General features: G+C 56.8%; 1 protein-coding gene across 2 annotated transcripts in view; it reads right to left on the bottom strand.

The window, feature by feature from the left end:
• SYT2 (synaptotagmin 2) overlaps positions 1–4,837 on the bottom strand; it is a 113,419-nt gene extending 108,582 nt beyond the window's left edge. Inside the window, exon 1 of one of the 2 annotated variants that reach the window (XM_032288775.1) lies at positions 4,589–4,837. The gene's annotated coding sequence lies outside the window, so the exon portion shown is untranslated. The remainder of the gene's footprint in view (positions 1–4,588) is intronic. The other variant, XM_032288772.1, reaches the window with a different exon arrangement.
• Positions 4,838–5,739: the final 902 nt, after the last annotated feature.

Here is a 5,739-nt window from a genome sequence, read left to right on the forward strand (position 1 = left end):
TTTCCTGGTTTTGGGGTTTTTTTTTTTTTTTTTTTTTTTTTTTTTTTTTTTTTTTTTTTTGAGACCAGGTCTTACTGTCTTCCAGGCTGGAGTGAAGTGTCGTGACCATAGCTCACCGCAGCCTCAACCTCCTGGGCTCACACGATCCTCCTGCTCAGCCTGGTGTGCCACCATGTCCAGCTAATTTTTACATTTTTTTATAGAGACAGGGTCTCCATATGTTGCCCAGGCTAGTCTGGAATTCCTGAGCTCAAATGATCCTCCCACCTCAGCCTCCCACAGTGCTGGGATTACAGGCGTGAGCCACCCCACCTGGCTGGGGCCTCCTTCTTGATGTTTAATTTTAGACCCAGCCTCTCTAGCGGAGGGGGCTGGCAACTAAGTGCTCCACTGCTCTCCAGACTCACAGTGACTGTCAGGTCCCTCTAGGCCTGGGTCCAAATTTACCCATCGCTCTGGCTGCTTCCTTGAACTGTCAGTTCCAGGGATGAGAATGAAGGATTGCTGGGACAAATTCCTTCCCTGAAATCAAGCTTTGGCAAGAAACAACTCATTAGTCATCAAGAAGAAGTGCCTTTAAGTTAGAGGGATGACATGTGGGAATGACCACCAGCGGAGTGATGGCAGCTCCTTCACTTGAGTTTTAAGAACATCAAAGGTGGGCAATGCTCCTTCCAGCTGGAGAACCCAAGACATCATTCTGTGTGTAGGCAGGAAAGGAGCCACAGGCCACGCAAGGATGGCAAGCACTCACGTGGCACTCCTCCTGTGCCAGGCACTGTTCTACACCCTTTGCAGTAATTAACACATTTCATCCTCACCAAGAACAACCTACGTCATAGATACGAATCTTAACTCCATTTTACAGATGGGAAGACTGAGAAACAGAGTACGATGAACTTGCCCAGAATCAGAGCAAATGGCAGAACCAGCATGAACCCTGGCAATCTGGCTATAGTCACCATGCTGCCTCTTAGAAAAAAATCTGACTTGATGTTTCTCCAACGAAACTATATTATTCATCATAGGCTTCTGGAGCCCAGAAGAACCCATAACCGAATCCCAGCTTCTCTGGCCTGGCTTCTCTGACCAAGTGGAAGATGAAGAATCAACTTGTTGCCTATGGATGGATTATTCACATAGGGAATTTAGAATTGCATCTGTCCGATGGGCCGGGGACCATTTCTAAAATAACACGAATAGTTGTCACTTCTACAACGCTACCCTGAGAGTTAAGCACTATTACCTCTGTTTTATAGAGACAACGCTGCAGACATTGTCAGGTCATCCTGTCGTGCTCTTGAGACACCCTACATACCTTCGTAACTCTTGTCAGTCATAATGAATTCTTTTTGTAATTGTGTGGTATTCACTAGATTGTAAGCGCCACGAGGGCAGGAAGCAGGTCTATTTTGTTGCCACCTGAATCTCCATTGCCTAGCAGATTCTCAAAATGCAATAGCGGAATGAATGTGGAGCGGATGCTGAGTGGCTCAGTAACATTCGTAGGACCTACCGCTGTGCTCACTTCCCCACCCACAGACTAGAACAGTGGCACACGATAGGTACTCACTAATAAAATACTTGTTGGAAATAAGGTCTCACACTTTGTACTTAGCAGCCCTGGAATTTGAACCCAGGCCTGTCTAGCTCCCAGCCTCTGTTCTTTGGTGCCTCGTATTTAACCACTACACTGAGGAAATGCCTCCTACTGCTCCCTCTGGCTTGCCGTTCCAGTTCTTTAAGAGTATCCCCACCACCCTGGACCTTCAGTGATGCCTGGCTCCAGCTAGAACTTGCCTAGATCAGGAAAGTCCACAGAGTGAATCCCAAGTGAAGTAGTGTTTCTACTCATCTGCAGCCTTAATTTATCCGTGAGGACGTTTCTGTCTAGGGAAGGGAATGATGGCCATTCTTCCAGCCAAATGAACCCCAGCCTCCTCCCACTCTGTCCTCATTGCCCTGTCCCCCTGCTTCCAGTGCCCTCACTGCCCTTTTATCTACCCTCCCCTGAGAGGGCTGCACAGGCCCTACTGGGAAGAAAAAGGAGACCCCATTGAGCTAGGACAAAGTTCAGATGGAGGCAGAAAGAATGAGTAGAGGTCAGGCTCGCCTAGGGGCTGGGGAACACTGGGGTGGCCTGGTCCCCTGGGGTTGGGGAGGGCAGGGAAGAGGCTTCTCCAGCCACCTTCAAAGCCCACCCACCCCCAGGTTTCTGCAGTATCAGGGACAGCCCTGTCACACCTGCCTGGAAGCTGCCTGAGGAAGAACGAGCTCTAGCTGCAGTGTGAGGGCAGGGCAGCCCAGACCCAGCTCCAGAAAGGGTCTCCCCGGCTCTGTGAGGTCTTCAGCAAGGTACATGCTTTGCCCAGGATGAAACCAGCTTCAGTCCTAAATTGAAGCCAGTGGCAAGTTTCTCTGGGCAAAAGGTCAATGTTCACAAACACCAACACTTCTTGCTTTCCTTGGTCCTGTTCTGCAGATGTCAGACCCCAAAGCTGCAAAAGAAATGTTCTTGCATAATCACCCCTTTCCCAGAAAGAAAACCCAAGCTGTCCAGACACAAGCTCCGGGACTGCAGAACGAAACGGACTCACGGCAGAGTGGTCTGGCCTTTCTTCCTCCAGGGTACGGCGGGCCAGGTCTCTGTGAGACTATAACCTAGACACTTTCCTCTGCCTCCCTCTCCTCAGCTTTCCCGAAGCTCCCTAGCTTCTCCTTTGGCAAGACAAGGAGGGGAGAAGGTAAGGATTATGCCCAAGAAGTCCCCAGAAAAAGCCAGCCCTCTGAGGGGAGTCCTAGAGGGTGAAGCCACGCATCTGCCTGGCAACCAAGCAGAGCAGAGGCGGCCACCCAGAGGGAAAGGGGCCCAGGAGTCGGGGTTCAATGGGCACTGGCCATTCCCCAGGGGCATGAGAGGAGCTGGGTTGGAGATGGACTCCCTAGGCGCAGTGTGTCTGGCTGGACCCCTGACGCTGACTCACCCCCAGGGCCCTGACACACGCTGCAGCTTGCAGTGCCTGCCAGGCCACCGCTCTCACTCTCGTTCCAAAGGACCAGGACGCCAGGCACGTCCCACTGCATCAGAGCCACCCTGCCCCCTCCCACCTACCCCTCGGCCTGCCTAGGGTCATTGAGCATGGCTATTTTTTTTCCAGCATCTCTGCTGCTTCTAGCAGCCCCAAAGCTGGACTTGGTCCCGAGTAGGGAGAGATGGTTGAAAGGATTAAGGGCTTCCCTGCTTCTCACTGTCAGCACCTCTAATGAAGTGCCAGGTGATGGAGAGCTGGCTGGATTGGATGGAGGACAATCTACTCCACCTGGGAGAGGCCTCTCAGGGCGGCAGCAGTAGGGGAGAGAGAAGGGAACTCTTCTGCTTTCCAGGTCAGACCCCAGTTCGCCTTTCTGGCTTCCTCGGCGCCCCCAGGTCCTAAGGACTTCCTCCTCCTCGTACCCCAACCCAACCTGGGCTACCTGCTCACCGGGGCGTCTGCCCTTCCCTCCCCACCGAGGCGGCCCCTCCGGGCCAGGCCTCTTCTGTCCCTGCACTCCCTTCCTCCCGCTGAGGGGAGAGCACCTACACCACCACCTCAGCTGGGGGTGGGGGAGGACGCTGCGCTTGCCAGGAGAGACCCCACACGAGCTGGGGGCCAGGGGTGCGCTGGAGGCACCTGTGGAATGTGGAGATGAAAAGGAAGAAGGAGACAGGCGGAGGGGGCCTGGCTTAGTGAGATGGGAAGCGATAAAGCTCCTCTTTTTAGTTGAAAATTAAAAGCTCTGTGCCCCAGAGGTGGGGAAAGGAACATAGGCAGGGAAAGGGGGAACCCCAAATGGGAAAGCTACATGGAAGAGTCTAGAAAGGGGAGTCGGGCTGTGAGCACCCGCCAGGCTGCCAGCCCAGCCCTGGGGACAGAGCTGAAGCAGGGACGGGGCGTCCTAGGTCGTGCTGAGTCATGAGATTTGGAGAGAGGAGAGGGGCGCCTCCATCCCCCACTCGGGCCCGGGCCCCAGCTCCTCGTGCCCGTCGTCTCCAGATGGCCCCTGCGGTCTGTCTCCCCAATCTCTCCCTGACCCAGGGTCTCCGGCTCCCAGCGCCCAGACCACCCCTCACCCCAACCTCCCACGACGGCGGTGCCAGGGGTCCCGCAGCTTGAGACTGGGGCAAAATAACCTTCATTGGAGACCAATGGGGCGGGCGGGGGGCTGGACTAGACGCGAGTGGGGGCGTCCCAGGGACAGGAGAGAGGGGTGGGGGTGCACAGCCGGCGGGTGCGGGGGACGCGTGGCCCGCCCCTCTCTGCAGCAACTCGCGGGGAGACTGCGAAAGGAAATCCGCACCCCCCCAGTCCCAGTCCCGCAGAGGAGCTCCCCGCCCCTCAGGTCCGGCTCCCCCAGAGGAACCCTCCATCTGGACGCGTCCAAACTCCCCCAAAGGACGGTGCGGACTCCCGGCCCCTTGGCCTCAAACTTCCCCAGCCCCGCTCACCTTCCGGGAGCCGGACCACCCGGTGGCCCTCGACGCAGCAGCAGGAGAGGAGAAACTTTGGAGGGAGGTCCGTGCCCCCCACCGGCGGGGCTGCGGACTTACCGGAGGGCGACCCGAAGGAGGCAGGAGAGACCCGGGGTCCCCGAGGTGAGAGGGCGTCGGGCCGCAAGGACGCGGCGCTGGCGACGGCTTCGCAGGGGCGCCCGTTCCTCTGGGGCGCGGAGTCACCGCTCCGCCGCTGCCCCAACTCGGCTCCGAAGTGCCTTTGCCGCAAGACTTGCTGAGCTTAGCAGTCTGCGCCGAGGCGGCGGAGGGAGGGGGCCTGATCGATGGGCGCGCGCGGCGAGCGCTGCAGTGAGGGGAGGAGACGCGCGGCGCGGAGGGCGGGAACCAAGGCGGGGGAGGCCCGGAGGAGGCGTGGGCGGGCCTGCCCCCCGGGACCGGGCCTCTCTGCGCAGCCCCCCAGGCCCTCGGCGCCCCCGCCTCCTATTCAAGGTCAAGGAGGCGGCTTCCCGGGCAGGAAGGCGGACTGGAAAGAGGCTCCAGCCTCCCTACCCCAGAGGGCCGGTCTCCTTTCGAGCCACCTTCTTCCCAACTTCCCGAACCCACTGCAGCTCAAGATTAAATTACTGGGCTCAGGAGCCCCCCGCCCCCATAGCCATTTTGGGAGCCCTGAGCCCCTAGCCTCCCCTCCTCCCCTTCCCACTTAGGTCACCGCTACCTAGAGTGGCCACCTGGATAATGGGGGCTTATGAGCCTAAAGGATGGGTGGGAAAGAGGAGGATGCTTGAGAGATGGCGCCTGAGGCCTATGGAAATAGAGCGGCGGAGGGGAGAGGAAGAACAGGGTGGCGAGGAGAGAAGAGCTGGAAGGCGGTGGGAAGGAAAGGAGGACGCTACTGGTTATTAAAGTCAGGGCATTCACACGTGTTAGTTTGCTTAATGTGTGAGACATCCCTTTAAGGTGGGCATTATGGCTGGGCAGTTTGCAGGTGGGGAAACAGTCCCTGAATGCTGCGTTGGGCCAAGGAGCTGCAGACAGTAAGTGGTGGCATTTCGGAAGAGCTTGGGAGAAAGAGAAGGGTGGCAAGGGCAAAGTGAAGGCCTTCCTAACCTACCCAGGTGCTGCCAGGGCAGCAGCAGGACTTCCTTACAGCACAATTTGAATATCCACTTTAACTCTTTTGGAGTTAACTTTCTTTTTGTTTTGTTTTGTTGAGATGAGTCTCACTCCCTTGCCCAGGCTGGAGTGCA

This window comes from Sapajus apella, unplaced genomic scaffold (genome assembly GCF_009761245.1).
Source record: "Sapajus apella isolate SASKATOON/1434 unplaced genomic scaffold, GSC_monkey_1.0 scaffold22, whole genome shotgun sequence".
In the NCBI taxonomy this organism is placed as follows: Eukaryota; Metazoa; Chordata; class Mammalia; order Primates; family Cebidae; genus Sapajus; species Sapajus apella.